We start from the raw sequence: 18,089 nt of genomic DNA, 5'->3' as shown, positions 1-18,089 counted from the left end.
CCCAACCAGTCAGTTATTCAACAAACATTTATTAAACACCCAATATATTCCAGATACTGCTAAGTGTTAGTGATAGCCCCCTCCTCCAAAACAAACAAACAAATAGATAAATGAAGGAAAAGATAGTCCCTGCTGTAAAGTGCTAACAGTTGTCTCTTATGAAGGAAAATATATTCAAACAACTATATATGTTTATATATATGTATATATATATACAGGATAAATTCTTGGAAGTAATCTACAGAGGGAAACTCCTGGGAGAGTAGAAAAAAATTCCTGTAGGAATTATTATTATATATTTACAAATAAGGGCACTGAGGTTGAAAATGGTTAAAAGACTTGCCCAGAGTCACACAGTTAGGATTTGAACTCAGGATTCACTGACTCCAGATCCAGGGCTTTCTTTATTATTGGAGTAGTCCTGGGTATGAAGTGATTCTTATCCTTAAATGCCCAACTGACAAGACCACTTGCTGCATTTCTATTGATTGCTTTTTCCCCTTCTCATTGTGTCTGTTGAATCATAACCATATTCTGATTCTGTTGCCAGCCATCTTAAACTTGTGATTATATTTGTAACCTTGGACACATCACTAACCTTCTTTAAGGAAGCATCTCCAGTTGTTAAGGGAGAAGGACAATTGCCTTTAAGCTCCTTGGAGGAGGATGCTATAAAGCTAGCTACTTGTGAAATATCGACAAGATCCCTAAAGGGTTGTAACATATAAAGAAGGCAGTTTAATTCTGAGTCTGTAGGACTGAGATTCTCTGTTGTATTTTATGCATCTCAAAAACTTGGCAATTGTTTGAAACATTTCTTGAAAGAATAATTGCTATCAACCTGAATGTAGTGCTGAGTTCTGTCTTGGCTGATGTGAGTTAGAATTGGCTCCTACCTACTAAGAGTTTAAAATTGGAGACAGATGATGACAATGGTGATGATGATGACGATGGTAGTGGTAGTGGTGATGGTGATAGAGTCAGTAGAGATAAAATAAGGATGTTGTTGACTCAATTCAATTCAACAAACATTTTAAAAGCACCTAACAAAATGAAATACTACATTAGATAGTAGGGATATTCTTTCATTTATTCAATACCTACTATTTGCAAGTAACTGCACCCTTTTTTATTATCATCTATGAGTGGGGCAGGAAGTCATGTCACTACTCTTTCAGGGAAAAAAACCATGTCAATTAATATATAACTAAATAAAATACAGTTCATAAACCAATTCAATAATATAAAAAGAAAACTTTTATATAATAAAAATTTTCTGCCCATAATCCAATAATATTCAAATTAAATCAGTGAATATTTCTTGGAGGTTCACTATATTGAAGGTATTAAGGAATGTGTAGAAATCTAAGGCACTATTACTTGAAAGCTTGGCAGTTCCAAATCCATCTGATCAAATTTCTCATGTTTTTTTGGTGATTCAGTTGGATAGATGTAGACTAGCTGATAGTACAATTTAGGCGGATTTAGTAGAAATGGTTGTATTTTAGTAGGATATTGCTAGTGGAATGACTCAGGGCTATGTTCTTGGCTCTGTGCTTTCTTAGTATTTTTATCAATGACTTGGATAAAAGCAAAGGTGGCCCTCTTGTAAAATATACTGGTGAACATAGCTGAGAGGTTTAGCATCATTATAAGTTAGAATATTGGGCTGAAATCTATTAAAGTTAAACTTAGGGAAAGGAATTAGCCCTATAGAATTCATAAGTATAAGTGATGTACCACAACCATTTAAATTGAACCTTCTTTCTAATTTATAATAATAGCTACCTCTTAAGTGATGTTAAAATGTATTAGGGCCTGTGCTAAGCATTTTACAACAGCCCTGGGAGATTGATGCTATTACTGTCCTGATTAGATAGATGAGGAAACCAAGACAAACAGAGGTTGACTTATCCAGGATCCTAGAGCTAGGACATATCTGAGATTACATTTGAATTTAGATCTTACTGACTCCATACCTGGTGCTCTAACCCCTGTGGCACCTGGGCACCTAACTTTGTCTGTGGCTGTCTAGGTCACTGAGAGGCTAAGTAACTTGGTCTCTCTCTGTTTCTCTTTATCTGTCTTTCTATCTCTCTTTCACCCTCTAATTATACCACCATGATTGCCAGTTGGGGCAATCTTCTTCCAAGAAGAGATGGCAGCTCTGGAAGGATCAAGCTGGAAGGATGGCTAAAGCAGGCATTCTAGGTCCTGATATAATTTTCAGAGGCAAGAGAAGGATGAGGGGAGCTGAGATTCCAAACAATCCAGTTTTTTTTTAAATCCAAGAGAAATAGAATTCTCTTGGGCCATAGCAATTTCACCAATTAAATTTTTTTTTTCCTCTGTGACCACATCACTTCTCTCCTAGGCTTCTGTGTTGTAAATTAAAATTAACAATCTCTCTTGCAAGGAGGACTCATCAAGCTAATCTTTTGCCTTTCACTCTGCCCCTTCCTACTCTGCTTTTTTATCCCCAGCTGTGACTGTTTGCTGCCTCAGTTAGTGCAGTAGGAGATGTAGGATTGGAAAGTCAGGAAGGGGAAGAAAGCAAACAGCAAAGGCCAAAGGAAAAGAAAACAATCTCTGTAGGGAAGAGACAGAAAGGAAATAGCAAAAACAAGTCAGAAATTCAAAGAGAAGGGGAATGAGAAAGAAGCTAGGATGGGGAAAGCAGTGAAAACTAACCATGAAAAGGAGATATGGAGTGAAAAACTCTTTGAAGGAGAGTTTCAGGCTTCGTATCACTGTAGGAGTGCATACTCTGTATTTGTCCTTTGCTAGGGTACTTACTCATGGAATAAAATTGTAAAAATAATAGAATCCTTTGTTATGTTAGAGTATTAAGTAGGGGACGATCTACAGAATGTTTGTGTATTTTTCTCTATGCACCCCCAACTGAGAACAGTGCAGTAACCTGGATTTTCCTGGCCTCCTTGCTCTCCCTCCTTCCACATGTCCAATCAGTTGCCAATTCTGTCCATTCCTACATTTACATTTCTCTAATCCCTTCTCTCACTCATATAGCTCAGTCCCTTACCACCTCTCACCTTGATCATTTCAACAGTCTCTCCAGCAGTCACCCTACTTCAAGTCCCTTATCCACCTTCCACAATTTGCCAAAATCATTTTCCTTAAGTTCAGATCTGACATGTCACTCCCCTATTCAATTAACTCTAGTGACTTCCCTAGGATCAAATATAAATTCCTGTTTAGCTTTTGAAACCTTTTATTACCTGATCATACCCTTCTTAACTTCACTGGACATCATCATTTCCCTCCTACATTCTGTGATCTTGCCAAACCTTCTCTCTGTTCATGTCAGCCTCATCTCTGAACCTTCTACTGGTTACCTCTCTTACTAGAATGCACTCCTTTGTCTCATGGAGTATCTCTTCTTTTATGAAAAGCAGTTAAGTGGGTAGAGTTCTGGACCTACAAATCAGCAAGACATCTTCCTAGGTCTAAATCCTGCCTCAGCTATTTAACTAACTACAGTGAATTTCCTCATCTATAAAATGTCTTGGAGAAAGAAGGGGCAAATTTGCCCCAGTATTTTTGCCAAAAACCCGAAAATGGGGTCATGAAGAGTCAGACATGACCAAAAAATGACTGAACTTCTTTTAAGATCAAGTATAAGCTCAAGTATCTTCCACATGAAGTTTTTAGGGAGTCTTCAATGGAATTTATGCCCTATATATGTGTATTTGTTACTTCCTTTATTAGAATGTAAACTTGATGACTCTTTCCTTTTTGTGCCATTTAGTACATTGACTTGCTCGTGTTTTTGTTGTTATTCAGTTGTATCTAACTCTTCATGACCTCATTTGGGGTTTTCATGGCAAAGATACTGGAGTGGTTTGCCATTTCCTTCTCCAGTGAAGGAAAAAAAAACAAAAGTTAAGTGGTTCCATAAACCTAGGGTCACACAATTAGTGAGTGTCTGAGGCCACATTTGAACTCATGTCTTCTGATTCCAGACCCAGCACTCTATCCATTAAGCTGTCTTTACCGGCTCAAGGTAGATGCTTAATAAATAATTGTTATGGGACTAAGTGATTACACAGAAAAAGAATGAAATAACTTAATGCTTATTGAACCCCAGGTGAATAGTTCTGGGCTAACATAGATGTTGTTACAGTTTGTTCTTCCTTCCTGAAGAGGACCTTGACATCAGGAAGGTGATAAATCTTGCAAATAAATTGGATTTAAGTGAGGCAGTGCTGCATAAAGTCACAAGCCTCACTCTCTCCTCTGGAGTAAGGGCTATATAGTAAGATAATGCTGAAGGGAAAATTTTTTAAAAGTATCTTATCCTTTTCTACCCAAATCTTTTGTATCCAGTTTCCTTTACAGATTTAGGTCATATCACTCTGTATGACTTTTTTTTTGTGACAAGGATAAGTCTGCCTATCCTGGCTTTTGACGGTTTGGGTAACACTGGGGTGATCTATGAACAGAAGGACTATTGACAATTCCTAAAGAAGACATCAGAGTCAGAGCAGTAGGGAAGGTTGGAAGATTGACAAAGGATAATTTGTGTTAAAACAAATTTTTTTATCTCCATTATGTATTGGTTTGTCTGAAAGATAATTAATCTAAGTAGAGGCAAGATTTGGTGAAAAGAAATTCTGGGTAGCATCAGCTTTTTTCCTAGTCTGAGTAGGAGATTTAATTTGTTGTAATTTGAGGGATACTCAGAATACTCATACCTTCCTCCCTAAAATTCTTACCTGCCTTGTAGTATCTGAAAGGCATCATTAGAGAAAGATTCCTTTGTTTTGAGACTTTAACTTCTAGTTTTCAAGAATAGCTCATTAGGATGCAAATATCTGTGGAATGGAGAACACCTTAACCCCTTTACAACTATTAGTAACTTCAGGGATGTTTATACTTTATACTTGTAGGGTTCTCTTTATAGTTTTAAAACTTTATTAACATTATATAAATGGATTCTCACAAAATCTTGTGAGGTTTGTTTGTTTTTTGTTTTGCCTTTCTCTGTTTCTCCAGTATTTTAGCACAGTGTCCAAGACTTAGTAGATGTTTAATAGAAACTTATTGACATGACTTGAGGTAGGCAGGGCAAGTATTATAATCCCTAATTTACAGATTAAGGCTCAAGGATATTAATTGATTTTCCAGTGGTCATCTTACTAATAATTAGGTGGTCCAGAGCCAGAATTCAAATTTTCTGGGTGGGTGCTTTTTGCACTAATTTGTCTGCGAGGGTTTATAGGATAAGAGGGTAAGAAACAGAGCAAGATGAAAGGAACTTTTTTCCCAGTCTACTGACATCTGGACAGCATAATTTTCCTTCTTGGAACATTTTTCTCCTTGCATCCCTGTGATGTCCTCAATCACCTTATGGTGCAACATTGTCTGGATCATCCCTATGATGGTGGGACTCATCTCCCAGGGGCTGCTATACCTATCAGCCCCTGAGAAGGTGGGAGACAAGCTATACCTTCTATTCCATAATGACTTCACCCATAGACACTCCTCTCTTCTGTTGCCATTCCTTGAACCCCTGTGTCTCACACATACCCTTACCACCCCAACTACTTTTGCCCCAGGTAAATAAAGTTCTTAGTTAGGACTTTTTGAGATGGCAAATAGGAAAAAAAAATGCCCACCAGCAATGCTTCAGAAAAAGCACCATGTGAGAGAAGGTCTCAGATATTACACAATTTTATCAAGAGTAGATCTTTACTGGTATCAGTAATCAAGCAACTATGTCAGTAGTGATACTTCTCAATGGGACCCAACCATGAGATATGATAGCCAAAAAATTTATGTGACTATAAGTTATATAAGCATAGACACAGAGTGCTCAGGTAAAGGAAGAATATGGTCCCACTGTTTTCTGTACTAGTCAAACCACATTGGTTGTATTGTGTCCCTTTCTAGATTCAATTTTAATACACTGAAGGCCCCTTTGAGGACAAAAAAGCAAGAAAAGTTCATGAGACCAGTGGAGGAGGGTAAGAAATGGTGAATATTTATGTTTCTAGTTCCTGTTTGATCCTGTAGTGAGTGTGTGTGTGTGTGTGTGTGTGTGTGTGTGTGTGTGTGAGATATGCATGTGTGTGTGTGTGTGGGAGCAAAGAAAGGAGTCTGGAAGAAGACTACTTCTATCACATGTAACAGGGAGTGAAGGAGTGAGCAGCGGCAGTCACCTCCAGGGAGATATTGATAGACACACATGGGAGGCATGGGCTACTTGGGCTGCTTTTGTTTTTCCTCTGCAGCTTGTCTGATGTGAGGTAAACGGAGTAAAGATCCACTTTAAATAGATTTCGAATTAAAGAGTTAAAGAAGCTTCAAATTGCAGTTATAGAAATTACCTATCAAGTGACCATATCTAACAGGAAGGAAAGAACAAATATGATTATTAGGAGAAATAAAGATGAAGTTATGTAAAATGATGGCAAGAGACCTCACAATTGCTTGATTTTAAAAATCATTATTGATAGCCTTTGTTTTTATGTCACTTATATTTCCCATTGGCACCCCTTTCCTAAGAGCCATCTTTACAGTAAAGAATTTTTGAGAAGAGGAAGAAAAAATTTCACAAACTAGACCATATATCCAAAATGTTGACAGAGTATATGTACAATGTTCAACACCCAAGATCCACAGCCCCAGAAAGAAACAGGAGTAAGAACATTTTCTTACCTTTTCTCTGAAGTCAAACTTGGTTATCATAATTTTACAACTTTGTGTTGCTCTTTCCATTTATGTTGTTATCTTTATTGTATATTTTTGCCTGGGCTGTTTGCATCAATTTTTATGTTTTTCTATGCTTTTCTATGTTCATCACATCAATCAAGGGATTATTTTTTTTTAATAAAAGAAAGATTTTATTTATTTTGAATTTTACAATTTTTCCCCTAATCTTGCTTCCCTACCCCCACCCCCACAGAAGGTAGTCTGTTAGTCTCTACATTATTTCCATTAACCAAGGGATTCTTAAACTTTTCCGTGTCAAAAAAAAGGTGAGAATAACATTTTTAAATAATTGAAGGATCTGATCTGCTAAATTTCAGCTAGAGGGTAGGGAAAATGAAGATGTAATTTTTTTTCTTCAAGGTTCACAAATGCCTTGAAACCTATCCCTAGACCCCCAATTAAGAATTTCTGTATTAATCATTTCTTATATATCACACTAATATCCCATTCAATTCATGTACTATAATTTATTTAGCTATTCCCCAATCAATAGATATTTGCTTAGTTTCCAGTTTTTTTTGCTACCATAAAAATGTTTCTAGTAGTTTAGTATATATGAGACTTTTCTTTGTGTTATTGACTTGGGGGTATTTACTTAGCAGTATAATCTTTGAGTCAAAGGTTATGGACATTAGTTATTCACTTTGTAAAATTCCAAATTGCTTTCCAGAATGTTAAGACAATTTGTACCTGTACCAACAATGAATCATTGTGTCTCTCTTTTCACATCCCTCCACTATTGATCATTACTATTTTTTTGTCATTGCTACTTCATTGGATGCGAGAGGAAACCTCAGAATTGTTTTGATGTGTATTTCTCTTATTATTGACGATTTGAAATATTCATTCCTTCTGATTTCAAATAGTTGTCAAATTTTCTTTTGAGAAACATTTGTTTATATCCTTTAACTCACTTACCTTTAAGAAATGGCTTTTGGTCTTATACCTTTCTGTTAGTTCCATAAATATCTTTGTTATCAAGCATTTATCAGTGATATTTGCTCAGTAAACTGTTTTCCTTTTTATCTTAGATCAATTTTGTTTAGGTAAAAACTGTTATCAAAGTAATCTATTTTGCTTCTAGAATTACCTCTATCCCTTCTTTAGTTAAGAATTCAATTCATACCAAAGCTATATGTCATCTGTTTCTCTTTGTATTTTTATGGAATAACTTTTTTTATTAAAGCCACAACTATTTTGTAATTGTTGTGATATATGGTCTAAGATGTTGATGTTGCAGTAATTTCTATTAGATTCCTCTTCAGTTTTTCCAACCCAGCAAACCGTGAGTTACTCAGTAACCTTGAGTTCCTGCCCCATTCTAGTAGGAAAGTTGTTCAATACTCCAGCTGGGTCAAAATGCAGGGATGGTCAAGCTTACTTTTCTAAAGGCAGCATAATAATAGCACCTAGTTATGTCATCTGGTGTGCACACACGTATACACAAACACACACACACACACACACATGCGCATGCGCACATCTCCTGAGAAACATTTGCCTCACAAGGAATATAAACAAACAGAAAACATCATTAAGAATATCTCACATATTAAAAGCTTTATGAAATATTTTCTTTAGAGTGACTCTGAAATGAAAAATGCAGATTTTTAGTTTTGGGCCAGACATTTGATTTCACTAATATAGGAAGTCCCTTGATGAGGAAACTCCCTTAAGTTGGCATTTGCTCTGGTTTATAATTTTGGTTCATATAAAAATTTTCCCTGGATACAATTAGAGATAGGACTTGAGCATAGGTGCTTCTGATCCCTAGGTTGGGTCACTGTCCATTAAGACATACTGCCTCTTTAATGCAAATATTATCATTCTTGGTTATGTTAGATGATTAAACTAAGGCACAAAGTGCTCAAGTGATTACCAAGTTGCACAGTCAGAACCAGATTCCAAACCTAGTTCAAGTTTCAGGTACAGATTTCTTTCCCTTGACCCACAATTATAGCTGATATACAAAATATAGATGATTAAGCAATGAAGAAATTTTATGAAGAAAGTTTATGAAGAATGTCTCTATCCAAAGACATTCTGTTCTTTTTCAAAATGGATGACATATTTGGCAAAGTAGATATCAAGGAAATGGTGAACTTTGTTCAAGAATATGGTTTAAGACCAGATAATAGAAGAAACCAAAAGTTTATGAACTATTTAGAAACTTCATACTTAAACTCTCTTCAAGACAAAGAACTAGAAGGTGTTGGATTTGGCAAGCAATGAGCTACTAATAAAAAAATGAAATAAATTATATCATACCATTCCAGAAATGATTAGTGATATTCACGGGGAAGCCATTTTTGAATCAATCAGCTGTCTGTTGACAGTTGAGTCAACAACTGGTTAGAGTTAATGGTCAAATGACAAGGCTGAAATAAAAGAGGACAATAAGACTAGAGAAGCTCCAAACTGGCATAATTAAATGATTTGCTAATGCAGAAAATGGGTTGTGGACATAAGCAAGGACATCGATCTTAGCTTCCATCATTTCTTAGAAAAACTTAACTGAGGCATGAATGTTCCTACAATGAGCACCAAAAAAGGAGTCTAGAAAAATTCTTAGCCAATTCTTAATCTCCTTGTTAAGGGCAGAGACATGACATCCAAGGGCTAATCATGTACAAGCTCATTTACAACATCTCTTAAAACAGTGCAAAGAAGATAAATAGAAAATGAGCCTTCTAGGTAGAGATTGAAATTAGACAAATTTTTCAATGTGATTTGTTCTCAATAGGTGTGATAATGGAACTTGTGATTTTGTGTTCTTAAATTGTAGTGTATCACTTATTTTGTGAGGTATAATGAATTAATAAGAGGAATCACCTCATTAATTTGATAAGCTTGCTAAGTGATGAGCCTCTGTCTGGAACTTTTGAAAGAGTCTCCCCTACAGACTGTGGATAGTGGATCCTTGTTAAAAAGATAAAAGACAACTCCATATAAAGTTGGAAGAAGTTTATGGGTGATATGATTCCTAATTCTTTCCTATTTAAAGAGAGAAATTTTGGGGTCATCTGATGATTAAGAGGATTCAAGAAATGTAATATCTGGTCATTTGGCCATTTCTCTTAGACCACAGACAATCATGGCACTGGGTTCATAGTTTGCATAATCTTTGAAGAGTGGGTGTTTCCCAGGGTAGAAATCAACCTTGATTGGTTAACTATTATTAAAAGAATGAATATTTCAATGAAGGACTGGATCTGAACTTCATTTATATCATCTATTTCTAAGTTACCCCTAGGATTGGACAATCTATTAAAAAAATTTTTACCTTGAGTAGAGTCTGAACAGGAAAGTTGGTTTAATCTCATTATTAGCAATGTCCTTCAAGAAAGTGGACTTTTAAAATATGAACTTTAGGAAACAGAGGGATCTCTGTATCTCCCCGAATCATCAGTTATTAATAATTATTTCTTTCAGACAACATGATTTAGGAATTTAACTTTATCTAAGGGAAATTTAACTTTATCCAAGTAAAGATTCTTAGAAGAATGATAATTTGAGGATGACCTCTTCATTAAACTCAAGTTTAAAAATTTGGCTATCTAGTCTTTATCTAAAGACGGAGACTTTGCTGAGGAACAAGCTTCTTGGAAAAAGAATAGGTTTCCCCCTTAGACTCTGTAGCTGGAAGACTATTTGAGAACTTAAGCTATGACATGGAGGAACACAATAGTGTAGTATGAGAGTCTGGAGAAACTTTGTAGGCTCTTGTGAGAAAAAAGGATTCACCAGAATATCATGATGTTGATCTGCTAGCCACTATTTCAAGATCAACTTCCTATAGAGGAGAAACAAGCTACACTGTAGTTTTGACTGTTGAGGAAGACTGTAGAAAAGTGGAACCCATTTGAAAGGGAGGATTATGTTGATTATTTACTGACTTAAGAAGAGTCCCTTTATATGCTTCCTTCTCTTGTTTATGTTTCTTTTAGTTCTTTGTATCTTGCATATTTTCTTTAATTATGAAATAAAGGATGTGCTATATGCAATTCCATTTGCTTCCTGGAATGCTCAGGTCAGACTCTGTTATCAACATTTGTGAAACCTAAACAGGAACAATTCATATGTATGATTTGGAAATTTTCTAGAGTAAACTAGGAGCCACAAAGGGAAATAATCTTTTGGGAGTTATAATCAAGTTGGAATTCAGATCATGTCAGCCCAGAACAAGGGGTTCCTGGACCATGGATTATAGAGGAAATGGTAATGACATTTAAAAATATGAAATAAAATAAAATAGTTAGAGCTGATTGGATTTATACAGAAGAAAGAGGTGCTGAAATTTTAAAAGTGATTCCTAAGACTTCTTAAAGAGGAGTAGAGATGAAAAAAAGGATTACAGATGGTGTATACCACCTAAATTCTTATAGTTCTCACTGAAATTGCAATTGAATCACTTAGAGTTTTATAAAAGCTACTTCAATAGGATTTGCTTTAATGATTATAAGAGCTTTTTCTATATTAATTTTAAAAACATATTTTCTGCTCAATGTATAAAACATTAATTCATATTTTGTATATGAAATGAAAGTTATATTAACTATAACTATTAATTTATCAATTAACATTATAACAATCTTTAAACAAAAAGAATTATAGTCCTAGACCATTTAAAGTTATTCTTTTTTATTAGCTTCATGACTAGGCAAGTCTTTTAACTTCTCTTTGCCTAAGCTATCTCATCTGTGAAATGAGTGGATTTAGACTAGATAATCTCTATTTTTCTTGCTAATATGTTGTAACTAAATTCAGTTCAGACCTTTCATTTTTTTCACGGTCATGTACATTCCACATAGGATTTGATAACAATGACAGAGTATGAATATATGGAAAGACTTTCAGAGGTCTTTGTAACATTTGAGAGAGAGAGAGAGAGAGAGAGAGAGAGAGAGAGACAGAGAGAGACAGAGACAGAGAGAGAGAGAGTTAGTTCCATATTCTTTGAATACCACATATTTCTTTATATATTCTATCGTCAAATAGAATTAAAGCTCTTTGAAGCTAGTATCTTTTTGGTAAATTTTTTGGGGAGAACCATAGTGCCTTGGACATTGTAGATGATTAATAACTGTTTGTTGAATTGAATTTAAAGCTCCTCAAATTCTCTCCATTGGAGTGAAGATATAAAATAACTTTTCTTCAAAAACAAACAGAAAAAGAGATTCAAGCCTTCTCCCCATTTCTACCATTTTTTCCTCATAAAAGACAATCAATACTGAACCACTTCATTATCAACTGGAAAAGAGTATCCTCTGGCATTACTTGTTAGCACAAGATGAGTTTCTGGAATATTAAGTAGTTATTGACTTCTGTGCTGCCTCTGCATCACTGATGCTTCACTTGAACATGTCAGAGCTGTGCTTATTCACAAAGAACCAGAAGGTACTAAGTACCGATTCCTTAATATTCAAGAACATTAACATCCACAGAAAGGAGTTATAAATAAATTTACAATTAGTTTAGAAGATGGCTTATACATATAGTATTAGTATATCTGGACCATGACTTAAAATATAGGAGTTTTAGCCAGGAATGGACTATCCATACAAAGGGTCAGCAAAATACACATTTATTTGAATGCCTGAAAATTTGATCAAGACTTTTAAATTAAAAAGAAAAAAATAAAAGGTTGAGAATAAATATTAATAGCAAATATAATTTCACAAAGGGCTACTCTGATTTGTGTTGTATCATTAAGATGATCCCCTAGGTTCTCCAAAGGTAGGCCTGTGGCATGCAAACACTGACAGCTTCTTTCAAGCAGGGATGTCTTCAAGAATGTTGCTGGCAAAAAAAAAAAGTTTTTGCTTTTTTGAGGACCAGTCTAGCTAGGTCTGCAGAAGCTTATCCATTGTAGGCTATCCATTTCATGATGAATTCTTTTCTTATGACATCCCATGAAATGACAAAAATACCAAGTGTTCCTTTAGTGCAGTGTGATCTCCTCTGCTTCTACAGCAATGATGGCAGAGGGGCAAAAAGTGATGAGGAGACAGATCAGAGACAAATCAGACAGATTTTAATCCATTTATAAACATTAACTGAGATGATAGCATTCAAAATGTGAGATTCTTATCCAATGACCAATGAACATATACATTACTTGAGGATCTGAATCAAATTAAATAATTTTCTTGTTATAAATGAAATTAGAAAGCAAAAGGAAAATGTAGTTAATTGTGTTTTTTTTCTAGGAGAGACCAGGGTGAAATTGGATTTGTTGTATAATCAAAAGACATCAAGAAATATCTTTTAATGGGATATTTGGCCATCTTATTTTTCAATGTTCATGGTAGATATTTGATAAAAACTCAAAATAATTTCAGGTTATTTACTGTTTATTGGATAAAATGAAGAGCAAGAGATGTTCAAGTTGAAGATGTAAGAACTGGAGGAGTTTAGAGTGTCAACCTTTTTGTCTGATATTTACATTGTTAGAAAGTGTATGTTAATATAGGAACACACACATATATACATATACATATATATGACTATATATGCACAGATTAAACATGTATATATACAATATGTTAATTGTTAGAGCAACATTAATTAGAATGGCAAAATATAAGAAGAAATAAACAGAAACTAAATGTCCTATAATAATGGAGTAGATGAAGAAGGTTGTAATGTATTAATCGAATGGCACATTATAATTCAATTAACCTCTCTGCTACCGAGGGGACAATGAGCCTTCTTTGTTAACTGATTTCTAGATGCAATTAATAAAATATATTTTAATTTACTCAGAAAAAATAATTCAATTGAGATTTATGCATATAGATGTGCATACATATAATTGTTAGTACATTAAGGTTTGCAAAGCACTAGTTATTTACAATACAAATTTGAAAATGTCTTAATGAAATAATGCAAAGAGTAAGAAGTTGAACCAGAAGAACATGAGACTATTGAACTAACTAGAACTATTAAAAAGGAGAAATGTATATGTATGAATGAACAGAAGAAATTCATGAAGACCTGATACTGATAGATTGTTATGAAGATTTGATATATTTAAATTCATTTATTCAAATGTTAGTAGTCATAAAGAAAGCTTAATCTATTTTCCTGATGTTTAAAAATAAGTTTGTAATAAATTTTTTCCAAAAAAAGAGAAAACTCTAAACTGAAAATGAAGAAGGAATAAGAAATCCTTCCATATATATTGCTAAGCCTGGTGCCATACATAAGAAAGAATATAAAAATGGGAAACAATATCTAAGAAAAATCAGAAATGAAATCCATGGCTCCAAATTTCTATATAAACTACACAAAACTTGGGTAATAAACAAGGAGAAATAAAAAGCTTAACACAGAGAGGTAAATTTAACCTCATGTATTTTCGTGGGATTGATTCCTGACTGAAATATGACTGTGGATGTGATATAACTTATGCAAAAGGGAAAGGCTAGAATAGATAAAAGGTTAGTGGAGTCATTTTGTAGATTAAGGAAATAAATTCTTATGAAGAAGTACAGGATACAAGAGGTTGGAGACCATTTGGCTGTGGATAGAAGGAAAACCAGAAGAAATATTGTGGTGGGAATATACCAGAGACCACCAGGCCAGGAGGGATTTGATGATGAGTTAAAGAAATAGATCACAAGTCTGGCCACATGATGAGGATATAACTGTGGTGAAGAACTTCAGCTGTTTGGACATCTGCTAGAACTCCCTCTCTGCCAAGAGAAGAACAGCTGATAAATTCTTGACTTGCCTTAATGATCATTTCATTCTTTTACAAATGGAAGAAATTGAAGGGTCTATTCTAGACCTGTTTCTCATGAAAAGAAAGCACTGGCTGCTGAAACACTGGGAACATTGGTTTTATATGATTACATCTTAAATGTACGATAGAGAAGAGGGAAGTTGAGCAGTCACATTTGCACACTCTATTTTGGATTTCAAGGAATTCAGAGAAAGAAATGGTAAGACCCCAGGGCATAATTTTCTAATAGAGTTCAGCTGCAGAGAATGAAAATTTGTCCTCAAGAATAAAATTCTGATGACACGAATAGAAATGTTTTTAATGAGGAATAAAAGGATATTGTCTAATCAGACAAATGTAGGATTACAGAATTTATCTGCAGATGATTATAGAAAAACAACATAGTCTTAGAAGAATAGTATCAGGAGGGTTAAAATTCAGAATGAACTGATGCAGCTACCAATTGCTATGGACAATAATTGCTCTTTTAGTGAATTAGGGGCAAATATCATGTCAATGAAAGTATTAGAATCACTGCCTGGTATGGATTTTAGATGATGGAGAGAAGATAGAGTTAGTCTAATTTTGCTTCTGTTTTCCATGGGAAGGAAATTGATTTTTATATAGGAAAGGACAAAACAAAATTACAAAAATAAAATTGAAATGGGGAACCAAGGGGACAAAATAATAGGAAGAAATATCACTGAACTTCTTCCACCTCTAGAAAACGCACCAGACCAAGTCCTATTGGGAAATCCAAGAAAAAATAATCACAGAGATATATTTTCGAGTCCAGGTTGGCTTAAGGCAACAGAAAAGTATGTGGACATTGGCCATGATGTTTGGACAGTAAAGTTTAGTATAGAATTTGCTAGTACCCAGGAAATGGAAGAACTTGAAGTTGCACACCTGAATAAAATGATGTCCCACAACCAGGGTACAATTTTAACTTTAATTTGCATTATTATAATTTTCCCTCACTTCCTTCAGTCTAGATAACCATAAAATAATAGTTCAACTCCTGATTTATAGTTTGTTGATTTTTGAGGTGTAAATGCTCACACTAAAAATTTAGCCTTCAACTTTCACAAACCAGTAAGAATTAGCTTCAGTATATCTTAGGAGTCTCCTGAGCAGTTCAGAAGGAAGTAGCAGCTATGTAGCTTTAACTCCAGGAGCAGAGTGGGGTCTCAGTCTCAGTCCGGTCTGAAGACTACAAAAGAATGGCCAGGTCAAGAATACCAGACCAAAGAGAAGCCTACAATTCTATAACTCAAAACCACTAGGGAGTAGCTAGGTGGCATAGTGGATAGAGCACCAGCCCTGGAGTTAGGAGTACCTGAGTTCAAATCCAACCTCAGACGCTTAATAATTACCTACCTATGTGGCCTTGGGCAAGCAACTTAACCCCATTTGCCTTGCAAAAAACCTAAACAAAGCAAAACAAAAAAAAAAAACTCCACTGAAGGATTACAAGCTAAAAAGTATCCCATGTTTTCACTGGGATACTTGGAAGTCCTCTATTTCGTTAAAGATCCATTTTTATCCCCTTTAATATTGTGCTCAATCGTTTTGGGTAAGTTAGTATTAGCTGTGAACCTAGCTCTTCTGTGTCCTATAAATATCACATTACAAACTCTCCATGGATTCAGCTACTATTCAGTAGTCTATTAAAATTTCTAATCAGGGACAACTCTACAAGATGATTGCTCAGATCTAAAACCAGCACAAGGATTTTCTGAGTTCAGAGAAAGTGGGCAGTGATCACACTTTGCCTCTGAATATTATACTTCCCAGCATATTATCAACAAAATCTGGAACTTTCTTTTTTTAATTTTTAATAGATTTTATTTATTTTGAGTTTTACGATTTTTCCCTTAATCTTACTTCCCTCCCTCCACCCTCCCACCCCCCACAGAAGGCTATTTGTCAGTCTTTACATTGTTTCCATGGTATACACTGATCCAAACTGAATGTGATGAGAGAGAGAAATCATATCCTTTAGGAAGAAACATAAAGTATAAGAGATAGCAAGATCAGACAATGAGATATTAGTTTTTTTCTAAATTAAATGTAGGGGGTGGCTAGGTGGCATAGTAGATAAAGCACCGGTCCTGGAGTCAGGAGTACCTGGGTTCAAATCTGGTCTCAAACACTTAATAATTACCTAGCTGTGTGGCCTTGGGCAGGTCATTTAACCCTGTTTGCCTTACAAAAACCTAAAAAAAAATTAAATGTAATAGTCCTTGGTCTGTTCAAATTCCACAGTTCTTTCTCTGGATACAGATGGTATTCTCCATTGCAGAGAGCCCCAAATTGTCAAAATCTGGAACTTTCAGATAAAAAAAAACTATTGCAAGCTACCAGACAGGAAGAAGTGAAGTGCTGAGGGATACAATTACAGAATTATACAAATTTAGCAAACAACAGAATAAAGGAATAGTGAATTTGTAATGTGATATTTACAGGATCAGAAGAACTAAGCTCACAGTCAATAATAACTTACCCAGAATGATTGAATATAATATAAAAGAGGATTAAATGAATCTTTAATGAAATAGAAGATTTTCAAGTATTTTTGATGAAAACACCAAAGCTAAGCATAAAATAGGAAATATAACTGCAGTAGTCAAGAGAAGCATAAAAATGGTAAACATTCATAAGGAACTATACAAAGCTAATTGTTTATGTTCTTCTTTAAGTAGATGATACATCTCTCCCCTTAAGAACTCTATAATCATCAGGGGTCATAGGCGGAGTCTAATTAGAAAGAAGACCTGGGAATAATTCTGTTATACTTTGATGATCTTAGAAGAATGGAAAGGAATTGGTAGAGGAATACATTGGGGAGGAGGAATGGAAAAGAACAAAGAGAAAAATTATCTCACATAATTGGAATATGCAAACAGAAGTCTATGCAAACAAGAAAGAAAGGATGTGACTTAAAAAGAACCAGCCCTGTTGAACAAGTTTATGAGTATCCTCTGGAGAAAAAAAAAAGATCTTAAGGCTTTACAGTTCCAAAGTAGCGAGTTTCCTTGGTTGGGTATATCCTACATATATGCCTTACTAGTACTTTAAGTTTGTGATCACTTTTCCCTCTTTCTTAGAAGCTAGGTTTATTGTGAAAAAAAAAATGTCCCTGATATTAGGGATATTCTTTCCCCCAGCTACTATCTGGGGAGAGATAACTTCTGTTTCTTATAGGTGATTTGAGTAAATGCCTTTATGAAAGAGCTGAGTGTACTGAATGATTTTTAGAGGAAAAACACTGGGTGGGGGGCCTTGTGGACTAGGATTTAAGAGGATAAACACTTATAACTGAGAATAATAACAGTGATCTTTCTGGGGACCTACCTGACCAGTGTGGTTGTGAGTTGCATTTGGAAGCCCTTAAGGAGATTTTTATTTGTATCCTCCTCTGTATTAAAACTGTGTTTTTTGTATTTTTGGATATACCAAGAGAGATTGTCTATCTGGGACTTAGAATTTTGTAGTTTTGAGAATTCTAGTGAAGTAGGCTGTTTTTTTGTCTTTGTTTAGCTTGTAATTATATAGTGGTTTTTCCAGCATGTATTTTCCTTATAAGTTAGCTCTACTTGAGATGATTTTAGACTTTAGCATCAAT

General features: G+C 34.8%; 1 long non-coding RNA gene across 1 annotated transcript in view; it reads left to right on the top strand.

Annotated features, from left to right (window-relative positions):
* Positions 1–5,988, top strand: part of LOC141491823 (uncharacterized) — a 58,434-nt gene extending 52,446 nt beyond the window's left edge. Inside the window, exon 3 of the long non-coding RNA XR_012469782.1 lies at positions 5,914–5,988. This is a non-coding gene — a long non-coding RNA (uncharacterized LOC141491823). The remainder of the gene's footprint in view (positions 1–5,913) is intronic.
* The last annotated feature ends 12,101 nt before the right edge of the window (positions 5,989–18,089 follow it).

Source organism: Macrotis lagotis, chromosome 6, assembly GCF_037893015.1.
Source record: "Macrotis lagotis isolate mMagLag1 chromosome 6, bilby.v1.9.chrom.fasta, whole genome shotgun sequence".
NCBI classification, from domain to species: Eukaryota; Metazoa; Chordata; class Mammalia; order Peramelemorphia; family Peramelidae; genus Macrotis; species Macrotis lagotis.
This window is presented reverse-complemented; position numbering and strand designations above follow the sequence as displayed.